This window comes from Diabrotica virgifera, chromosome 9 (genome assembly GCF_917563875.1).
Source record: "Diabrotica virgifera virgifera chromosome 9, PGI_DIABVI_V3a".
Taxonomy (NCBI): domain Eukaryota; kingdom Metazoa; phylum Arthropoda; class Insecta; order Coleoptera; family Chrysomelidae; genus Diabrotica; species Diabrotica virgifera.
Genome location: NC_065451.1, coordinates 191,715,829 through 191,740,788, shown reverse-complemented (window position 1 = coordinate 191,740,788; position 24,960 = coordinate 191,715,829). Strand labels below are relative to the sequence as shown.

At 34.3% G+C, this 24,960-nt stretch overlaps 1 protein-coding gene across 2 annotated transcripts in view; it reads left to right on the top strand.

Annotated features, from left to right (window-relative positions):
• LOC126892901 (MAP/microtubule affinity-regulating kinase 3-like) overlaps positions 1 to 24,960 on the top strand; it is a 592,659-nt gene that overhangs the window by 83,498 nt on the left and 484,201 nt on the right. The window contains exon 1 of one of the 2 annotated variants that reach the window (XM_050662738.1): positions 10,694 to 10,797. The exons of the other annotated variant lie outside the window; for it this stretch is intronic. The gene's annotated coding sequence lies outside the window, so the exon portion shown is untranslated. Of the gene's footprint in view, positions 1 to 10,693; positions 10,798 to 24,960 lie in introns of those variants that run through there. 2 annotated transcript variants of the gene reach the window in all.

The window sequence follows — 24,960 nt, the reverse complement described above, 5'->3', positions numbered from 1 at the left end:
TGTATATATTTTTAAATTTTTACAATAAAAATAAATTTGTTCTGATTTTAACGATGCCTATTTTTCTTATACGTTAAAATACTTTTTTTTACAAAAAAGGCAATTTTTATCACAGTTTAGTCATCCACCAAACCCAAAAAACTCTGATACATCACTTTTTAATTTAAAGACTTGAGATTTTGATGGTTCTATAAACGCTGGCCGTTTCATGACGCCCATTATAAATCCCGCCTTTTTAAAATTTGTAACAACTTCCTAATAACGACTAACTCTCGCCGCTCCAAGCCAAGTCTTTATTAATGAAGCTCGTTTCATGATCCTGCTGCTAAAGGAATAATTGCTCTAAATTGTAGAGAGACGTTAGAATCCCGCAATTGTATTAGCAAAACTTTTTATAGGCGGCCGTTTACCCAATTTAAAAGTTTTCGGAATATTCTCACAAAAAGGCCATGAAATTTGAGATAGAAAAAAAGAGATATAAAATTCTCTTGTTAGACATAAGATTCCACCAAAATTATTGGTATTGTAATGTTACGCGGTTGACTTTACTATTTTATTTTTACCGATTTATATTTAGACACTAACTTATATTTATTTAAATAAAATGACAAAGAAACTTAACACGTTAAACGCCACCATGTTAAAAAAGTACACTTCTTGGGGCTACTGTGTAAAATTCATAAATATGTATCAATAATGAACTATTTAACTGTATCTTATACATAAGGGCCGGTTGTTCGAACGCTAATCAACAATGATCATTATCAAATATTTAATTACTCTCACCAACTGTCAATGTCAACTTTGTTTGGGTTGCTGAAAACATAATATGAAATTACTTAATCAATTATGTTAATAATTGTTATGTTTATTGATTAACTAATCTCATAATTTTAATCAATTATGTTTTCAGCAACCCAATAAAAGTTGACATTGACAGTTTTGATGACAGTAATTAAATATTTGATAGTGATCATTGTTGATTAGCGTTCGAACAACCGGCCCATAATGTATGTGTTATAATATTTTCCCGTAAAAACATTGTTGTATTGAAATGGATACAAGTGGCTCATTTTCATAAATTTACGCTGTTGGCCACTTGTATCGATTTGGATTCAGCGATAGAAACACGTTTGCTCCTGTTGGATTTTGTTGGTGGCGAGTATTAGAAGAAAATATTTTGGTAATATCAACAAAACACAGCAATGCAATGGCTCATGTAAGAAGACGCGACGAGGAAGTAGAAAAACCGATAAGCATTTTAGACCACAATAAATGCAAAGGCTTTGTAGGTCTTTCTGATCAGTAGAAGGCATATTCTACTAGTTTACGAAAAGGACTCAAATGGTACCGAAAATTAGCAGTAGAATTGTTAAGAGCACACAGTAGCGATCAACAGGTAGCAACAAACGCGGTCCAACATTGCGAACTTTCAAAAGTGAGGCCACAGTGCGTCGGTAATTCGACACTGACAGTGACGTTTATACTATCAAAAACTAGTTATTTTCCCAACTAGTGCGTAAAGTGATTCGTTCACGCACGAGACTGCCGTTGACCCGAATGATGCGATAGCGGAGTTCGGGCAAGCAGTCGAGTGCGGGGAAGACACTTTCCGCATGAGTTAGGAACAATATTTTTTCTAGGGCCGCACGTTTGGAAAAAAAGCCACAAAAAATAGAGTTAGATCAATTTTTATTTAGAAGTGAAAATACACAAATTAATTCTTTGACAAGGTTGTCAAAACCAAACTTTCAATATAATGGGTTACCACGACGACGATATTGGTTTCCATGACGACGATTCAAAACCATTGTAATTGTCTACTGATACTTTTACTGATACTGACTTTTAAATATTATGTCAAAATAATTTTATTTCATCGAATTATCAGTAGTAATTGCACAAGAGCTCTAAAATTATCGAATTTTTCCCGAGTGACACTTTGACAGTTTTAATTTCACGACTCGAAGGGGAGTAAAATTATGTCAAAGTGTCACGAGGGCAAAAATTCGATAATAATTTTAGAGATCGAGTGCAATTTGTTGCGATTATTTCATGAATAAAACTGTTCAAAACCAAAATTTTATTGTAATTTATTTATGTAAGTACAAATTAGTACAATTAAAGACACAGTTGTTATAAATATTTGACGGTTGAAAGTCATCACTTTTATAATTTTTAAAACATTGTCATTAATGTCACCGAATGTATTTTTTCGTAGCAACGAAGGGCATCTGGCGTAATATACTTGACGACGGGATATTATCAAAAATTATCAGTTTAATTTTTATTTCTGTAGCTTTCTATTGGTCAGAATCTCCTATGAATGAAATAATCGGGTATATCACAAGAGAGTGAGAATAAATTGAAAATAATGCGACAGTTTTTCGAAAATTTGTTGTCTGGCAATAGACACGAGAGCCCGCAGAGCTCGATTGGCTATTGCCCAATGACAACAAATTTGAGTAAAAATGAAGCATTATTTTCTTATTTATTCTTACTGTCGTGTGATATTCGTAAGATTATTTTTTAATACGTATATTATGGATATTTTCTTAAATGTGACAGTAGTTGTCAAAACTGAGAAACTGGTTGCCATTAAACAGAAACAATCTACTTAAAAAAATTCTATCGGTAATTTTCTACAGTAGATAATTCTCAGTATAATTTTAATCTGATTGGACAGAATTAAACATGACGATTGGAAGTTAAAATCATCAAAAAATAATCGCGCTAATTTCATTAAAACATAAACACAAAAAGATAAATTTGAAATAAATTAGTAAATCATATCTAATAATATATTATAATGCCATATTACAAGGTATTTTACTTTCCCGCAAACCGTGCGGAAAATTTACTTTCGCGCACGCCGTGCGGGAAAGTGCAACTTTCGGAAATAAAATGCGTGCGTGAAAGTGGCTCTTTTAGCACTGCCGTAGAAAAAATAATTTTTATACACATAGGCGCGAAATGTTGCCAAGTCAGTGACGTTCGATTTCTTGTTATAAAAAAATAGATTTTTAGTAGTTCCAATGTGACACAAAATCTAGGCACGGGATAAAAAAGTTTATTTGAAGAAAGTGTATTTTTTTGTCTTTCTTAATGGCGGTGCGGGCTTCTTTTTTCAATATTTTATTTAGTTATAGAGTAATTTCCACATACTAACATATTTCTGAAATTGGCTCTGTACCGCCATTCTTTATTATATTAAGAATATGTGTGCCAAATATCTCAACAAAATATTCAAAATTAGAGCCGCAATCTTGGAACGCGTTTGTTGCTACCTGTTGATCGCTACTGTTTGCTCTTAAAAGGAACCACAGCAATAAATGCGTATTGTTTACATTAGATGGCAACCCAGAAAATAATGTCCATCACGAAATTCAAGGAACAAGTTATCACTGATCTTTTGGACGAAAGTTTTACAAGGCCTCCTGTGCCTAATCAAATGCACGAAAATCATGTTTTAGTTGATGTTAATAAGAAAAGGAGATGTACGACTTGCTACGAAAGACTAAAAAACAGCTATGATTGGAAATATACCCGAGCTAAATCTTCACAAACTTACCACAAATGTAGTGCTTGTAAAATTTTTTATTGTTTCAAATGTTTGTTTATTGCTCATAAATCAGAATTATTAATGTAATAATATTCATGAAAAGAGTTTATTTATTTTTATTAGTAGCTACTAGAAGAAATGTATTATTTGATTCAAATCAGTTATACTTATGTATTTTATTTTTAACAAAATGTGTTTAATTATCAACTTCATGACAGCATCGCACGGGCCCATACCGCACCTTTGATCTTTACCGACTCTCGACGGATTACCACGCACCAGCACAGACGTGTCTGTGCTACCACGGACGATACACTTCCCACGGTGCGTGGTGCGAGCTGGTCCGCGATATTGCCGATCGTGGGAAGCCAGCGTAAGGGTTAAATGATATTTAATAACAAATAGGTACAGCCTTACCACTGGAGATTCATATTTTTTTTATTTTACTGTGTACTGTGTTTTAACATAGTTTACAACTTTATCCATATTATAAGAAACATCGTAAATGATTAGACAAAAATCATAACGTATTTTTAGCTCGTTGAAGGTTTACATTATATATTTATCATAAACCAATTTTTTCTACCATATTGCTAATCATTATGTTAGTTCGTGGAATATAGACAATAATTATGAACTTTTGACGTTCGATACAAAGGAAAAATTGCTTGTTTATACAAGAATTATTAACTATTATTGCTAGTGTCGAGACATGTGATCACGACTGACATATTGATTGTACCGATATTGTATTTTATTAAAATGTATTTACGTTGACACAATATTTCAAAAATATATTTTAATATACACAAAAAATAAAAATACCTACATAATTGAGTAGGTATACAGTAAGTTCGTATAAATTATCTTGTAAGGAAACCATTCATTCATTGAAAACATTTCAAATGTTTCATACACAAAATATTGCCAATAAAAAACAATTTCACAGCCACTCCCCCTCCCCAATGCTCCAGACTATCATCGACGTAGCGATACAGTCAAGGCGAAAACGGCGGGTTCGTTATGAAAAATATTCCCATGAGATTTTTTTGCATAATTATATTCGTGAGACATCCCAGAATAAGGTTCAACAAGTCGCCCACGTGAAAAGTGGGCCAAATTTTTTTAACCATTTTTTTTAATCAAATTGCAAAAATCAATATTTTTGACCCGGACAATTTTTTTGTAGGTTTTTTGGATCAGTCTGGATAAAAAAGGTCTCTTATAATTTTTCTCTAAAGGTGATCGTTTTCGAGTTATAAGCAATTTAAAATTGCAAAAAACGAAAAATGGCGATTTTCAAGGCTTAATAACTCGGTTAAAAGTTATTATTATGAAAGTCAGAAAGTGTGTCCAATACCAAATATTCACAATTAATCTCAGATATTGAACAATAACAATATAATAATATCGCCCAGTAGATAGCACGAATTTGTTATTATATTCACACATGTGGATAATTAGTTTAGATACAAATTGGTCAATTATCAACAATATAATTTGGAAATGATACAAAGTGCTGACGAAAGTAAAACTATTTACCTTAATTAGATATACAAATCACGCGGGCATCGTGTCAACGATGACCCAAATTAAGCTTCTATAAAACTACCATATCTCAGCTAGAAAAACAGTCTTCAACTGAAACGCGAACATGTCATAAGTCACTACTCAAAGTTCTCCCGGGATGTAGGTCTCATTAATAAATTCTCGCATTACTATTTGGTGTTTCCATTCTCTCTGAAGAACAGTCTCCACTGAGCCCCACGAAATTATACAAAGTGACTAAATCAAAGTTTAATGCCCCCACTACAAGATCCCGAAGAAATTTTTGTCATTATTTTATTACTAAGCTGTTATTTTTAAGTAATAATCTTGAGCGCCATGCACGTGGTAGCCGGCCGTAAATGCTGAGTGCGAGAGAGATGCCACTCCGGCAGTCCAATTGTGCGTCTTACTTGCACTCACATTTACGGCCGCCTACCACGTGCATGCCGCTCAATATTATTACTTAAAAATAACAGCTTAGTAATAAAATAATGACAAAAATTTCTTCGGGATCTTGTAGGGGGGCATTAAACTTTGATTTAGTCACTTTCTGACTTTCATAATAATAACTTTTAACCGAGTTATTAAGCTTTATTATCCAGATTAATTTATTTATAAAAAAAGAAAACTACATATTTTTTCCAGTTATAAACTTTTTTTAGATAAACTTACTACAATTGTACCTTTTAACGTTAAAAACAAATATTCTCATTTGAAAGCTGTATAATTATTTAAACAATCTTTATTTAAACAAATTAAAAAATTTTGTTATAATAAATAAATTAATTTATTATAACAAAACAAAAGCAACTTCGACATTTAACACTGCGTTAGTTAGATGGCTCTACTCGAGTTACTTGGGAACAAAAAAATAATTTAATTCAGTCTCTATTCAGAATTTAATTACGGTAAATTGTTATTTGGGTGTTTTTGGTGTAAAGTTAAAATCTTTGGAGTTATAGAGCAAAAATTGACAAAAATACGATTTTCGGGCGCCATTTTGTTTATAAAAAAAAAGTAGCACACTATCTGCGGACTTTGCATACCTATATTATTAATATATATGTTACAGTTCAAGTTGATTATCCAGTTGGAGTTGACTCCAACTAGTTGGAGTCAACTCTAACGGCTGGTTTCAGTAAAAGTTGATTATAAATATAAAATGAAGATTTATATTCAACATTTACTAGTAAAAGTAGACTCCAACTAGGAAAAGTATACTCTTCCCAATGCCATTTAGTAAAAGTTGATTCTGATTCACACAAACAGCCGATTCTAGAAATTAAATGTTACTGAATATGTTCAAATTAGTCTAGGCTGTATCGTCGCCCCCGTTAGGTAAATTACTCCGATTCGAATTTTTTGCACAAACTCAAAAAGAGGTCCTTATAACAAATCTACTGGGTGCCAGGCAGTAGATCGATAAATTGTTTAAACAATCTTTTTTAGACAAATTCACAAAAATAATTTTTTCGCTTCGAACAATTTTTTTTTTAGATTAGTTGGGTTATTCTGAGCAAAAATAACATTCCTAACAAGTGCAGAAAGTCATACTTTTCCGCACACGTCTGCAGTTTGGCGAACGACGCGAAGCGGGAGTTCGGCAAGCAGTCGAGTGCGGAAAAGAGACTTTCTGCAAGCGTTAGGAACAATATTTTTTCTACGAGTCTTTAAAAAATGACCAAATTTTAATCAGTTAATTTAATTAATATGAAAATACATACACAAATTAATTCTTTGACAAGGTTGTCAAAACCAAACTTTCAGCATAATTGGTTAGCATGACGACGATCTTGGTTTCCATGACGACGATTTAAAACCACTGTTATTGTCTACTGATTTGACTTTCGAATATTATGTCAAAATTATTTTATTTCATCGAATTCTCGCGTTAATTTCATTAAAACATGAACACAATAAGATATATTTGAAATAAATTAGTAAATAACATCTAAATATTAGTTTATTGCATGTATTATAATTACATAAGGCCATATTAACATATCTAAATTACCACGCGTGCGGAAAAGTAAAACGCGTGCGGAAAGGTAAAACGCGTGCGGAAAAGTAACACGCGTGCGGAAAAGTAAAACTTTCTAAACTAAAACGCGTTCGCGAAAGTAGACATTTTTGCACGAGCGTAGAAAAATAGTATATTGTACAACAAGAGAGAAAAAAGACATATTTCTCACGAGCGCAGAAGTTTGTTGGCACGAGCCGACGCACGAGGGGAGTGCCGCAAATCAAGCTAGAGAGAGAAATATGTCATTTTCTCTCGTGTTGTACACTGTACTTTTCCTATGGATGCGTTTTTGTCAAGAGTTCAAACTTCAAAATTAAATAATTTAGGTGCTTTTAGGTATATTATATGCCTAAATTGAAATAAAATACATATATACACATAGGTATTTAATTTTCTTAATATTTATATACTTTATTTATTTAAAATTATAATTCACAGTTGAACAGTCTTAAAAGGTAATTTTTGATAAGTTTTGACAAGTTTGAACACATTTTGTTTGACAAAAATAATTGTGTTTGTATTGTGCATGTTACCATGGATATGGCGATCATATGTATGTAAACCGGCGGTGAACCCGTGAGAAAAAATATTTCTCACTGCAATGGCCGACTTTTCTCACTGCCTGAGAAATTGTTCATTTTGAATGTATGTAAGCAGTGAGAGAAGTTGCACATTGTATAGAATCCATATAAAAAGGTATTTTGTGATTTTTCTCTAAAATTGATTGTTGTCGAGTTATACGCGATTTAAAATTTGAAAAATGTGAAAATAGTCATTTTCAAGGCTTAATAACTCGGTTAAAATCCATTATTATGAAAGTCAGAAAGTGACCAAATCAAAGTTTATAGCCCCCTCTACAAGATCCAGCAGAAATTTTGTCACTATTTTATTACTAAGCTTTATCTTTAATTATTAACAATGAGCGCTAAGTGCGTATTAGGCGGCCGTCAATGGTGGGTGCTAAAGAGATGCACCATTCCAGCCGTCCAATGGTGAATCTCACTCGCACTCACATTGACGGCCGCCTCAATACACGGTTAGCGCTCATTGTTGATAATTAAAAATAATATCTTATTAATGAAATAATGACAAAAATTTCTTCAGGATCTTATAGAGGTAGCATTAATCTTTGATTTTTTTTAGTTTCTGACTTTGATAATATATAATATCGTATGGCATTTTTGCCTTTCGGATAGTTCCGGCACCAATAACATCTTTAACCCTGTTTCAAGTAACTAGTGTCGATGTACACTAGCCCAGGGGGACCGACGGCTTAACGTGCTCTCCGAGGCACGGTGAGACGGCTCGTGTCATTATTGGAAATGAAAATGGTTTGTCTTTAGCAGGGTTCGAACCCACGTGCACTGGCGTATGAGGCCAGCGATTATGCCGTTACTCCACGGCCGCTCGCTCGACTTTCACAATAATTATCTTTAACCGAGTTATTAAACTTTGAAAATGGTTATTTTGGCGTTTTTCAAATTGTAAGTCGCTAATATTTCGACAACAGTCAATTTTAGAGAAAAAAAGGCCCAAAGGATCTAAAAAAAATTTGTACGAAGTGAAAACATTACATATTTTTGCGAATTTGTTTAAAATCATTGTTTATCGCCAAACGTCACTAAAATCATTCATTATTGTACTCATTTACCCTCATTTTCGGTAGTAAAGTAACACTTTGTTGTATTGAAACAAGAATGTTACTTTACCTGCCGCGATAATTAATCAAATTAACCGAGATTGAATGTAAGTGGTCAATGGCAGCAATCGATTATTTATTTGAGTGAAGTTAAAATTTATTTACTTTAATTATTAAAAATATTGTACAAAATTTATCTTATTATTAATAAAATTTATGTCAAAAAGTAAAATTCTGTAGTGTTTCGCTATTATATTCATACAAAATAAATCAAAACTTTACAGATTTATTAATTAGGTAGGTATACAATATTGATAACTATCGATTAAACATCAATACCGGTCATCATGCAAAAGTCATCTGTCATTACTGCCATTACTGTCATAGGAATTTTTTATTTCGTCTAAAATTAAAAAAATTTCCTCAAAGTTGTAAGTAAGTGTTAAGAGGAAACAGTAGCGATCAACAGGTAACGAAAACGCGTTCCAAGATTGCGGCTGTAATTTTGAATATTTTTTCGAGATATTTGGCACACATATTCGTAATATAATAAAGAATGGCGGTACAGAGCCCAATTTGAAAAATATATTAATATGTGGAAATTACTCTGTAATTAAATACAATATTAAAAAAAACCAACTGTACCGCCATTAAGAAGAACAAAAAAAAATACACTTTCTTCAAATAAACTTTTTTTATCCGATGCCTAGATTTTGTGTCATTTTGGAACTACTAATGAAATAAAAAATTTTAGTAGTTCCAAAATGACACAAAATCAAGGCATCGGATAAGAAAGTTTATTTGAAGAAAGTGTATTTTTTTGTTCTTCTTAATGGCGGTACAGGCTCGTTTTTTAATATTGTATTTAATTACAGAGTAATTTCCACATATTAATATATTTTTCAAATTAGGCTCTGTACCGCCATTCTTTATTATATTACGAATACGTGTGCCAAATATCTCGAAAAAATATTCAAAATTACAGCCGCAATCTTGGAACGCGTTTTTGCTACCTGTTGATCGCTACTGTATCACCTTAATTTTTTTTATGATTGACGATACAATTTTGTACGCACCAGCTCAATACTCTTTATCGAACACGTCTGTTCCTATGCTCGTAATATCAGACTCGTTCGATAAAGAGTCACTTTAGTGACTGACTTTACTGAAATTGGTTAAACAATTTTTCGACAGCGGTACCGCCTGACACTGTGTATTTGTTATACGGATGTATTTCTTTGAGTAAGTTTGTGCAAAAAATCGAATCAGAATAATTTACCTAACGGGGGCGACGTTACAGACTATACTAATAAGTAGTTGAAACGGTCAAAACAAAGAAACGCACACTCATCAAAAATGCACTTAAGATTCTCGTATAATCAACATTTACTGAATCGATCCAGGAAGAGTCAACTCCAACTGGTAAAAGTTGATTTAAATTTTTAAAATCAACTTTTACTGCTCGTTTCAGTTGGAGTTGACTCCAACTTTGACTCCAACTAGTTGGAGTCAACTCTAACTGAGAATCAACTTGAACTGTAACATATACAATCATAAGATTCGATTTCAGCAATAAAATTGCTGGTAAATAACTTTTCCCAAAAATGGCCTATTCTCCGATAATCAGCCCAGACTAAAAGGACAAACAGATTGAAATAATTGTTTGGGAGCTACATTATCGGCTATGTTTGGAGGTGAAAAAAAAAACACTTTAGTTTAGTAAATGTGTTATCTTTTGAAGTGATATATTGTAAGTGATATTAGATTATGCAGTGGAATTACGGAAATCTAATACTTGTATATTAGATTCTGAAGTATTTACACAGTGTAATAACGTGCAAACAAGATTATCTCATTTTGAAAATTAGTCAGTTTTAAACTTAAAGTACACAATTTAGTAGTAGTTTTGAGTATTAATTTCACCTAGCGGCTGTGTGTAAGACGTAAGAGTTACTGATGTTGACATTCCAACTTTTAATGTGTTTTCGAGTATGTTTTGGTACCAAATTGAAACGGAATAAATGGGTAAGTTTCTTTTGAGGAGGTTATATGTTTATTTAAAGCAAAATTGGATGAGAATAAGTGACTTGTCTTAAAACAAACCATTTAGAATTTAAAGCAAAAACTTAAAAAAAAAATTAAGCGTAAAATACGCCATTTGCAGTTCTTTTGATAGTGTGACTGTCTGAGGTCATAAGTTACTATAGCCTCTCTCACAATTACTAATCTGTGTTAGAAGTATATAATCCAAGGTGGATAAACATCTTTGATTTGGAAATTTCCCATGAATCGGCCGATAAATGAGTAAAGGTGGAGTATAGGGTCTCGTGCATAGGCGCCCATACACACGGGCAGGGTGGGGCCGTGGCCCCCCCCCCTAGCTTTTCGGGAAAGAAAAAAATTAAATTTATATTACATAAACGTATTTTTGTCAAAACAATATTGGATAATTTTGAGAGATAAATTGGAAACAACATATTTATTAATAAAAAAAATTCACATATTGGGTAGTTATTAATAGTTTAACAGAAAATCTTTGTGTCTGCGACAGTGGTCTGTATGGAATGTGCATAATATACATTTCCCACAATCACGGTATGCTACTAACGAAAACATTGAAAGAGATTAGAGGCATGGGAAACATATACACTGTAATTGACACCCAAAATTACAAATTAAATGAATCATTTATAATACTGCAAAAAAACCATATCAGCAAGAAATCCGATCTCTGATCGATAATCACTAATGAGCCATTTGTCTTTAACAACTGGTATAAAATAGTAATTATATTTTATATTTTGAAAAAATTCATACTGAAAAATAATTTTTTAAATTTATTGAGCATAGTCAAATTTTAGTTTGCAAAAGTATTTTTTTAGTACATACGTAGATTATTTTTAAAGTGTTCATTATGATGAACAGAACAATTTTATTTAAATTAAAAACAGGCGATCTTTCATGATGAATGAGTGTTATATACAGGGTGTCCCAAAAGTAGCGGAAAGGCCGAATAATTCGCGAAATGAACATCGGATCGAAAAACTGAAAAATACATGTTCAATAATTTTCAAAAATCTATGCGATGACACTAAACAAGTCCACCATTTCAACCCCTGGGTGTGGAGCGGGGGGTAAATTTTAAAATCTTAAATGGAACCCCTAATTTTTGTTGCAGATTTGGATTTTCCTTGTAAAAATAAGCAAATTTTATTCGAGCCATTTTGCGAATTGTGGATAGATAGCGCTATAATCGGAAAAAACGGTATATCGTGATACCACAGCAAAATTATAGAAACGGTCTAATATCTCGAGAAATATACTTCCAAATAAAAACTAAAAAACACGTGTTTAATATTTTTCAAAAATCTATAGAATGACACCAAACAGGATTTTTCATTCCACACTCCGGAGGTGGGGTGAAAGTTAACTTTAAAATCTTAAATAGGAACCCCCGTTTTTTCTTGCAGATTGAGTTTCCTCCTAAAAAAATAAGTAACATTTATTCGAACTTTTTTAGAATTGTTGACTTGACGGATGGCGCTATATTCGTAAAATGCGATTTATTTGCGCCATCTATCAACAATTCTAAAAATGTTTGGAATATGTGTGCCTTATTTTTCATAAGGATTCTATATCTGCAAAAATAAAGGGGGCTCCTTTTTAAGATTTTAAAGTAAAAACTTGGTTCGACACATACTCATGGTTAGTCTGCTCGCCAAAGTTGAAGGAAAGGCTTTGCAAGCATTGTATTCTTTTCAAATGGGTTTTAAAGAGAGGCCCAACTTTTGTGGTACCCATGACATTTCCATTTAAAAACTTGGTCTAGTGTTTAAATGTATGAATAATTCCTCACAACAGGGTTCAAACTAGGTTTTTTAGGTGGTTTAAACTACAGTAGACTCCCTCTATAACGAGAACTGAAATGGTGAATTAATTATCTCGTTATAAGCGGATCTCGTTATATCAAACAATAATAATAATGAAATTTTTGGATGCCTCTTACGTAGTTTATTATGTGTCGATGGTCAACCTGAACAGTGAACAATGAGACTTCGCCGCCATAGATTGTAAATTTCCTATAGTATTCAGTATCGGTCGATAAACAGGCAGATGTTTATTACAGGTGGCCGAGTTTATTATAGCACTGGCCTCGAGAATAAGACAGACGTTGGGCATTTCTATGTACAGGTAGTTGGGGCATTTATTTATTTATGACCATTACAACGCTAAAAAGAGGTAAAGACAAGTATTCTTCGATTTAAATTTTCCTCGTTATAACCAAATATGCCTCGTTATAGAGCGTTATAGTTCAATAGGGATTTCATGGGACACCTAGTGTACCTCGTTATAAGCGAAACCTCGTTATATCCGTGTTCGTTATAGAGAGAGTCTACTGTATATATTGTCATCCGAAATATACAAAATGTAATGTGCAACATCTTCACGTTTGGCCCCCCCCCCTAAAAATTTTTATATGGGCGCCCTTGGTCTCGTGGCTCGGTGAAGCTCTGGGCAAACCGGATATACAATACTATATAGTATAAGATACGATATAAGGTCGATTTGCAACGATATGTTTAATGGATAAAAATTATTGGATATGTAATTTAGTATGTTAACAATTACAAAAAACAAGGGTTGCCCGATCTAATCTTGTTCTAACTATAATTAATTAATAATTGAAACATTACATTTTTTTTATAAATAAAAAAAATTCGACCCGGGCAGATATTATTTTCGATTTTTTAGGTGATTCTTAACAAAAAAGGTCTTTTGTAATTTTTCTCTAAAGTTGATCGTTTTCTAGTTATAAACAATTTAAAACTGAAAAAAGAACGAAAGATGACGATTTTCAAGGCTCAAAAACATAAGTATAAAATATTATTTTTGAAATTACGAAGTACCTAAATTCAAGTTCAAACCTTATTCTATCAGTTCTTGATAAGTCTTTTGGACTTATTTCATTCTGAAACATTGTTTTTTAGTTGTTAATGCCCGTCTCCTGAGACCTGATAATAAAAGGTTTGAAATTGAATTTATGTACTTGATGATTACAAAAATGATATTTTTTACTTGTGTTTTTGAGCCTTGAAAATTGTCATCTTTCGTTCTTTTTTCAGTTTTAAATTGTTTATAACTCGAAAACGATCAACTTTACAGAAAAATTACAAAAGACTTTTTTTGTTTAGAATGATCCAGAAAATCTGATATAATGTCTGCCCGGGTCGAATTTTTTTTTAATTCATAAAGTAGTTTTTCAATTTTTTTTATACTAAGCATATATTTTGTAGAGAGAACTGAAAATACATTGACTGGCCAGTTGGTTGCTTAAACCAGTGCCAATAAAACACAAAAACACACACATAGTTAGAACAAGATTAGATCGGGCAACCCTTGTTTTTTGTTATTGTTAACATGCTAAATTACATATCCAATAATTTTTATCCATTAAACAGATCGGTGCAAATCGATCTTATCCTATCGGATCCTCTACTAATAGTTTCTGTGTGCATCCAGGGCCGCCGCTAAAGTGTTGGCCGCCCGTGTGCAACTTCATATTTACAACACTTTAGTCGTTTCAACATATACTAAATTTACATTCAAGATGCAGTAGAAATAAACAAACCAAGACACGTTAAATGCTGCTAGGAGCACTCCCGATTCATAACTTACAATGTATAAACTTTGGAAATCATGATTTGGGATTTAGAATGTATATACATTGTGACGAAAAATAGGCGCAGCAAACTGGCAACGGTTGGCAATTGATAGGACTGACTGGCGTAATAGACTTAATAGATGGGAAGGTCGAGGCTCTTTCATAGGGCTGTAGCACCATTGATGATGATGAAAGTCCGAAAGCCGCCAGCCACTTTGAATTAAAAAGCATTCCCGTAACTACTTTATGACTACAGCTGCAAAACGGCAGTTCATATAATAAATAACATTTTCTGGCATTTTTGTTTGGATTGTTTGGAATATTAGAGTTTATAGAAATATCTGAATCATTACTATTTAATTTTTGGAATTTATTTTCGTTTTAAAAAAAGTATTATCATCAGTGGCCTGATTTTGGCCGCCCCTATAATCGGCCGCCCATGTGCGATGCACACTTTGTACACATGGTAGCAGCGGCCCGGTGTGCATCAATGGTACGGTACGAACAAACCAATGAGCACATGTTTTACCTGGTAATTTCAAATCTTAAGTAATACCAAGCTATTTTTAACCAATAAGAGTATGTCACTAATGTGTGTTACAACGAAAATTTGAACCCCCCCCCCCCCCAGAAACTCGGAAACCAAGAGTTTCTTCACAGTTTTAAAAAACACGTCAACTTATATTGAAAGGTGGACGAATTTTCATGCAAAATTCATGTCCTCAAATGTAACCCCCTACTGCCCCCCAGTTTTTTTTAAATAGCAAATGTAGTCGAGTGGCACATCATTTGAAAGGTATTTCTTTTTCTCTACACGACACAATATTTTTTTAATTTGCGGAATAACTTTGCAGATATTTTTGGATTTAACTAATTTATTGGTTGACATCATTAATGACAAAAAAGACAACATTTTATCAAATAAACCAATTAAATGTTCGAAATAACCTCCTCCGACCTCCATACAATAATACAGTCCATTTTCAAACCATTTTTTCAGTGTGTCATAGATTATCGAGTTCTCTCTATAACGCATTAAAGTTGGAAGTGACAGAAAAAAACGTACCTCCGTGTGATCATTATACGTAGAACTTAGAAAATTATGTATTCGTTGACGGGTATTTGCACAATACTTTAAGTGTTAACCAATTAACGATGCGAATAAAGATAATTTGACACAAAAGTAATAGATCGTGACAGTATTTTCACATTATCAACGGGTAAAATGGCAATTAAAATTTTTAGGTTAGTATTTTTCAGCGACGTAAATATAAATATTTTATTAAACGTTTTTCTTTAGTTCAATCGTTTGGGTCAAATCTTTAGACGTTAATTTAACTGCCTTTTCTTCAATGCAAATGAATGAAAATTTGCACACATATGCATTCGCGGGAACAATACACGAATAGTCAATAAAAAAGTTTTGTATGTTTATTAATTGTTTAAATCAAAAAACTATTTTAATGGAGAATGCTTAATTTCTCTTGTTTTTTATAATGTAGAAATTTGAAACTTTTACATATTGTAGCTAATTATATAAATTATGTAATTTCACTTTTTATGTTAATTGTTTAGGCCCGAAACAATAATAACTTGGGCCCGAAAGTGTCTGCAGAAGGACAGGCTTACGTTGCATTGAGCCGAGTGCGATCATTAAGTGGGTGATCTACGTACGAGCCATAATACCGCGGTTTTAAGAACGACGGTTTTACTCGCGGCTCGTTAGTGCTGTAGCTAGCCTGATCGTTGACAAATTCAAGCTCCTTATAATACCATAATTTTGGTAGATACAAATCTTCAATTCCAGAGCCTGTTCTCATGCTTGCCGTAACCTTATTACGTTACTTTCTGTAGATAACTCATAGGTAATACAATTTTTTTTTCTTGACATCGGCTATAGTTGCGTTCAGTTCATATTTCTTATGATACATACATATTTATGCGGTACCTAAATCGAATTTCTATGTTTTTGTCTTCTGGCGATGTAGATTTCCATAAAACAGGACAGTCTCGTAAGCCATACATAAATCCCAATACAAAATCGCGACTGAGACTTCGCATATTCATTATTAAAAACAGTCCTTCCACTGCAGTGGTCACCCAAAACTGCCGGCTCGGCTCGCCAGCCCTGATCGACGCGCGGTTTTGAACAGCGAGCCGAGTAAAAAATAAAACAAACTGACGAGCCACGAGCCAGGCTCTTCGGTATATACAACCGCGGTATTGCAATGATACACTAAGGAGCTTTACCGACGAGCCACAAAACCGCGGTTTTACTCGCCTGTCGATCAGGGCCTTTAGACGGCTTGCGCATCGAAGAACTGCATTGCGAGAAATTAACAGGGTCTACACCGTGCAATAGTAAAGCATTAGAAGAGATGGAAATACTGCGAAAACTGTAATAGGTGTAAATAATGATTTTGATTTCAGAAATGTATGAAGAAATTTCAGAAAATGTACAATATATGTATCAAATGTTGAAATAAATTCAAAAAATGTGTCTATCGTATACATCCTTTTTTTAAACCTGACGATATATTTTAATGTTTGAAAAGTGTAAGACTAAAAAGTAAAAAATAAAAAACTATGAAAAAAAAATTTTTAAGAAACGCTTTTCTTTAGTTACGAGTGTCTAAAATTAAAAATATAAAAAAGTCAACTAAAAATAAAAAAAATTCAAACTCGAAGGATTATTCGAAAAAAACTGTTAGACAGAATAAATATACAAAAATCTCACACATTCGTTAATAAATTGAAAAAATCTAACAGATTCGTTAAAGAAAAGCGTGGGGCGCGTCTTCATCGAATAAACGGTTTGAGGATAGATACTTTTTTACTTTTCGAGCCCCACGCTTTTCTTTAACGAATGTGATAAATTTTTTCAATGTTTTAATGAATGTGTGAGATTTTTGTATATTTAATCTGTCGTAAGAGTTTTTTTCGAATAATCCTTTGAATTTTTTTATTTTTTGCTTTTTAGTTGACTTTTTTATAATATTTTTAATTTTAGACACTCATAACTAAATAAAAGCGTTTCTTAAAAATGATTTTTTCATATTTTTTTATCTTATTGGTATATTCGAGCATTGTACATTATAGTGAAATTTGATTTTATATTTATTTATTTTTACCTTAAAATATTTTAAATATAAATATTCTGACAACTGTCTGATTTAACTAAAATGTCATGTAATGATTTGCGACATTCTTAAAATCCTATATGACATCAAAATTAATGACGCACTGAAAAAAGGGTTTCTGATGAACTGTATATTGAGATTGAATATTAAACCAATAAATTAGTTAAATCCAAAATTATCTTTAAAATGTTATTACGTAAATTAAAAAAATAGAGTGTCGTGTATAGAGAAAAAATTACCTTTCAAATGATATGCTACTCGACCACACTTGCTATTTAAAAAAACTGGGGGTTGATGCGCGGCAGTAGGGGGTTATATTTGAGGGCATGAATTTTGCATGCAAATTCGTCCCCCTCCCAGTATAAATTTACGTTTTTTTTTTATTCTTGAAGAAACTCTTGATTTCTGGTTTTCTGGGAGGGGTCAAATTTTCGTTGGAACACAGTAATATTAAGGAAAATATCGTCATTTTAATAATACATCTGTGACCCATCTCATACCGCCGGTGACGCAAACTTTTTTTTCTCTGATGGGTAGTGATGTTGATTAGTTATAGTTACTTTCTAGTATTCGTTGCAAATCGTTACTTTTGTGTAAAATAATCATTTACAGTATTCGTCACTTTGATTACTTTTGTTACTTTTGTATTTGAGTACCGGTAATCATATCGAGAATTGCATTTCTCAGTACATATTTTGTATTATTGTTAGTAGGATACTTTGATTATTATGATTACTTTTGTATTTGAGTACCGGTAATCATATCGAGAATCGCATTTCTCAGTATTTCATATAAGATCCGATATAACAACGACCTTCACCGATCTATTTAATGGATAGAAATTAAATGATATGTAATCTATTATGTTAAAAATTATTAAAAACAAGGGGTGCCCGACATAATTTTGTCCAGACTCATTAATTAAAAATGAATTTTTTTATAAATTCTACTAATCTCTTTGTCCCTGCAAGATATTATTTTAGATTTTTGGATCATAACAATAAAATACACATATCTATACCAAGGCATTTAGGAAAAATAAATGATTTTTAGGGAAATAGTGAAACAGGAAAAAGTTTTCAATAGAAAAATGGGTGGAAATGCATAATTGCAATATAAAACGCATCAAAAAGTACATAAACATATCAAAATCAGCATATTACGGGTCAGATTTTGTTATTCGGGGGTTTTTGGGAGCACTGAACACGATTACGCAATCAGAACCAACCTTCGAAGCACCTGGTGCCCAGGGTTACTGCTAAGGTACGTCATCTATAGTTTCGAGAGTCAAATACCCCTAAATAAGAAAATCTGGCTGATATATCTGCCTTAATATACTGATTTTAACATTATTTTAAATCCAAGACTTTTCTTTAATAAACTGCTTTCTGGCTGCATCCTGTATCTCCGGCTTTTACAATATATAAGCACAAGAGACGGCGAAATTAAGAGAAAGCAAATAGAGGACACTTTGGCCACGCATTTACTCGTACTTTCTCTTCGTCAAGGAAAAAGGACCGAAAGGACTGGATTGCGTCTCAAAAAGGTGTAATCATTGCATCGCGATGGTTTCCCTTAACTAGGATGCTTCACTGAGGATGCATGGGATGCTGAAATAGGCTATATGGAAATGGTGGTCCAACTCTGAATCAAATAAAAACAAAAACTGCCTTTATCTTTTTCATCTTTACTCAGATTTGAGTATATAGAAACTGTCTTTCGGTCCTTTTCCTTGACGAAGAGAAGGTAAATGCGTGGCCAAAGATGTCGCTGGATTGCGTCTCAAAAGGTGTAATCATTGCATCGCGATGGTTTCCCTTAAATAGGCAGGATTGTTGATATTTCTTTCAGAGTTGTGACTACATAGCTTCACTGAGGATGCGTGAGATGCTGAAATAGGCTATATGGAGATGGTGGTCCAATTCTGAATCAAATAAAAACAAAAACTGCCTTTATCTTTATCTATCTTGATTTTAACATGTTTATGCATTTTTCGATGCGTTTTTCTGATAAGAATAGTGTGTATTTATTATTAAAATCTAATGTGGTGACATCTGTTTCTGGGTGCATGCTTTTTAAATGAAATACCTCTCTCTGTTTCAGCTACTTCATAGAATAAATTTTAGTTAACTGTACTGATACCGAACACTCGTGGAATACCGGTCCGATTCCGATATCAACCGATCGTAGATACAATACTCAAATAGGTACTCGCTCTGATACGATTGGTACGAGGTAATAAGAGTAATCAAAGTCACGACTTGTCTCTCTGTACAGTAATCGTTACTTTCGGTATTCGTAAGTAACGAGTACTTTGTAATGAATAGATACTTTTTCAACATAACGACATCAGTGATGACTAGAGACCCTCGTAAGTTTCTCGATGCGAATGCAAAGCAAATGCTGAAATGTTGGCGACACTACTCTATTCGACTCTTCTAGTATTCTCCTAGGAAAAGGTCAGAGGTGATATTTTCGTATAAATTTATAACATCAAACGTATAGAGCGTCGGTTCCGTCTCTCCCATAAAACATAATTTGAGTTATTTCTGTTTTTCCAGAGCTTCTCTCCCGACGTTTGTCTAAAATATCTTTTAATTAAAATATTCTGACACATGTGTACAATTCTTCCGTAAAATAGGTATGCGAGTCTTATTCAAAAAGTGATTTATGAAGATATGGGGTAGTATAAAAATATCCTGGATTAAACAAAAACGTTAAAAGTTCTATGTGATTAAAAAATAAGACTCATCGTATTTTTGACCCACCACCCCCCTCCTCCTTCCTCCACCATCAAAAACTTCATTTTTCGTTTTTATTTTTTTTTTTTTAGGTCGGATGGAATTAATTTTGAAATTTCAAAAAACTCACACGCATAGTTGGCTTTTACAAAACATGTCTATTTTTTATAGACCAGTAGGTTGAGTGTACATAACATCAAAAAAATGTTTTTTTTTTTTGAAAAAAAGCGTATAATTTTTTTTTGGGATGGCTGCATGTCTAATTTTTTTTAATTTTGTGTATTTTAAGAAACACTAAATTTCAATTTTTTTTCAGATTTTTAAGAGTTCCTCACCGTGAAAAATCGCAGTTTTTTGGGGGTTTGAACGTGTTTCGCCCGTTTTTAAATGTTCTAAAGGACGCAGTTACATCAATAATTTACATATAACCTATAAAAAAACATTCATTTTATATATTTTGAAGTCTATAAAATAGGGAAAATCCCCAAAAACTCCCTAAAAAACAGTTTTTTGGATTTTTGAAGCTTCCGAACCTTACAGAAAATTCTGGAAAAAATTTGAAATATAGTGTTTGATAAAATATACAAGATAAAAAAAATATAATAATAATAATAATAATAATAATAATAAAACCTGTGGGAGTTTTTGTCAGTTCTTCTATCAGGCGCGGCCCCCTGCGAATGGGGGATGCTTTCTGGGTATTCGTAGCGCCAGTACCCAGAGAGTAGCAGGGATACTTGCCGTGGAACAAAAACTGACACCTGGCAGTAGGTATAAAATGCACACCCATGAGAATGGAGAATAATAATTTATGTTTAGGATCGCTGCCTGGGGATCGCCAGGGCACGTCTGGAGCCGGCGCTGGACGTGACAGCATGCGGGACGTCGGTGGCAGGGTGTTGAGGAGGCGGGCCCCTGTCATACAATCAGCTACAGCCCAACCACAACCACAACCACAAGCGAGCCAAACAACAACAAGAGCTCCACCCGCCGAAGGTGCTGCGCTGGATCATCAGCCGGCGCTCACTCAAGCGGGACGGCCGAGGCAGCGCATGAAATGGACTGTGTCCATTAATGAAAACATTTTGCGCTTCTACTACAAGGTGACAAACCTCGCTCAAGAAACAATCGGCTACCGACAACAGCTGTATGTCGAATTTTGCAGGACGTACCCAGATATTCAAGTATCGGAGCAACGAGTATCAGACCAATACCGGGTAATTATAAGAAACAACCTTATCCCAGAGACTAGACGCAATATCATCAGAAGCGAAGTCGAACGGGAGATTCATAACGATGTTGTAATTGAAGATCAAGTCCCCAATGAAGTTCATGAGCAGATTCCTGAGCTTGCCATACAAGAAACTCAACCTGACAATACAGAGCAGGAAAACAACGAGCTACATGATAACCTAGTAAGCGAAATGGCACGTGCTGTACAGGAGTTTAATGGAACAAACCCACTTAGCAGACCACCGCTACCACGAATAAACTCTTGTAAGAAACTAGGGGCGCTGTTACAAATTGTGAACACTGAAGTCCTACCCAATTATGTCGTAGAAGCCCACACATTAGAATATTTGCACATGCTAATCTACTGTGCAGCAACAGCAATTGCTAATGTAATGGGCGTTAAGATCAGAACACGACGGGGTACTAACAACGGAAGGACTGGTAACAGAATTGCACCCTGGGAAAAAAGACTGCTCGGAAAGATTGAATTGCTGCGTAGGGATATTGGTCAAGTCACAGAATATATACGAGGTGTAAGAAGTACAAGAGTCATCAGGAGAGCTGAAGAAATAATACGGAATACTGCAAGACACTCAAGATACGATCCAGAAAACAACACAGCCCAACAGTGCCTGGATACATTAAAACAAAGACTCTCAGTTTATTCAGGACGACTAAGAAGGTACAAAGTGAGTAACAACCGAAAATCCGACAATGCCCTTTTTGAGACTGCTGAGAAGGCGTTCTATCGGAAACTCAATTCCACCGTAGAAAATCTCGATAAGTCTTACCCAAGCCAAGAAGAAATTCATGAGTTTTGGGAAAATCAACTTTCCACACCAGCTGCTCTTAACAACAATGCTGGATGGATAGAAGATACGGCACAGAACTGCCAACACTACACTACTACTCTCTACGAACCCTTCACCACTGAAGAAGTCTCAAATATCATCAAAGAGCTTCATAACTGGAAATCTCCTGGACCAGACGGAGTTCAAAACTTTTGGCTCAAGAAGTTCTCGAGTGCTCATGAATGCTTATCAACACTAATTAATCATGTTATTTCTAATCCGCAGGATATACCATCATTCCTAACTCAGGGAACCACTTATTTAATACCGAAGGATCAAAATAACACCCAAGATCCAGCAAAATACCGCCCAATTACTTGCCTTCCAACTTTGTATAAATTGGTCACATCCTGTGTAGCCCGGCGTATCTACCAACACTGTGCTCTGAACAATATCATAGAGCCTCAACAGAAAGGATGCGCTAAGGGTTCCATGGGTTGCAAAGAGCAACTTGTCATCGACTCAGTCATTTCTAATCAAGCATATTCCAAAAAGAGGAATCTATTTACTGCTTTTATTGATTACAAGAAGGCCTTTGATTCAGTGCCGCATGAATGGCTTATAGATATTTTGAGAATATATAAAGTCGATGATAATATAGTGACCTTTTTACAACATATAATGACAGAGTGGAAAACTAGAATTCACCTTCAAATACCTGGTGAAAGTAACATCGAAACTGAAAATATCGTAATCAGCCGGGGCCTGTTTCAAGGAGATTCGTTGAGTCCTCTGTGGTTCTGTCTAGCTATGAACCCACTATCTCAGCTATTGAACTCCTCAGATGCAGGTTTTAGCATCAAAAATAACAACAATGTGGTGGCGAAGCTTAATCATTTATTGTACATGGATGATTTGAAATTAATGGCTTCCACTCGAAACCAACTCGACGAGATGATAAAAACTGTAGAAACTTTTTCTAATGATATTAATATGCACTTCGGACTAGATAAGTGTCGTATTTTAAATGTAGTCAGAGGAAAAGTACAGCCCGGAGGATTCGATATGCAAAATGGCCAGAACATCGAGGCCATGGGTGAAAACGATATGTATAAATATCTTGGAGTAAAGCAAGCGCGGAAAATTGACCATAAACAAATGAAAACCGAGATAACTACTGAGTTTATACGAAGGGTAAAACAGCTGCTTCGCTCACACCTTAACAGTAGAAATTTGTTTAAGGCACTAAACACCTACGCATGTTCCGCGCTTAGCTACTCATTTGGTATTATTAAGTGGACAAAAACAGATATAGAGGCTCTTCAGCGAAAAGTACGAACACACCTCACAAAGGCACAAAAACACCATCCTAAAAGTGCAGTAGAAAGAACAACATTACCACGGAATCTAGGAGGAAGAGGACTTATGGATATAGGTGAGCAATTAGATAAACAAATTGCTAATTTAAGAACTTATTTTCAGATGCAGGCTGAGACATCTACTCTACATCGCGCTATCTGCGCAGTAGATGACACAACACCGATCAAACTGAGGGAACCAGAAATGCGCATAAACTACCTTACTAAGGACGAAAAAGTGCGCGCCTGGATGGGTAAACCTCTGCACGGGCGACATCCCAATGAGGTCAGCCAAGATTATGTCGACAATATAGCGTCGAACTACTGGTTGACATCAGGAAAGATGTTCCCTGAGACGGAGGGTTCATTACTGGCCATTCAGGATCAGGTTATACCAACCAGAAATTACCTGAAATATATCATCAAAGACCCTCAGGTTCAAAACGACAGATGCCGATATGGATGTCAAGCCCAAGAAACCATCCAACATCTTACAGGGGGCTGCCAGGCATTTGCTGCAACTGAATACAAGGAACGGCATGACGCAGTGGGAAAAATCCTTCATCAAGAGATAGCTATCAAGCTGGGACTTCTCCAAACAGACCATCTCCCGTATTATCAATACGTCCCTGAGAGTATGCTTGAGGATGGCAACTACAAGCTATACTGGGACCGCACTGTGCTCACAGACCAAACAGTGGCACATAATAGACCAGATCTCGTACTAGTTAATAAATTAACAAGACAAACAACACTAATTGATGTGGCGATACCTAACAACAATAATCTACGTAGTAAATTTACTGAAAAGATCGCCAAGTACAGAGATCTAGAAATTCAAATACGGAGACAATGGAGAATGCAAAGTACCCAGACGATACCGATTATTATGTCTACTACTGGAGTCATTCCGAAGACCCTCCTCGAAAGCATAAAAAAGCTGGGTCTTAATGAACATCTTTATAAGACCATGCAGAACGCAGTACTACTCGCAACGGCCAGATGCGTACGAAAATTTTTGGGAGATACACCTGCATACCAAGTCACCTAGGGCTCGATAACACGGAAAGAGTCCCACCAGAGCTCAATCCTTTTGATACCGTAGGTATCTGGGATGAGTCAATTTTCCCCTTAGAGGGAGTGTGAGCCGTATGGCTAAATCTGGGATAATAATAATAACAACAACAACACAATAATAATAATAATAACAACCACAAGCGAGCCAAACAACAGCAAGAGCTCCACCCGCTGAAGGTGCTGCGC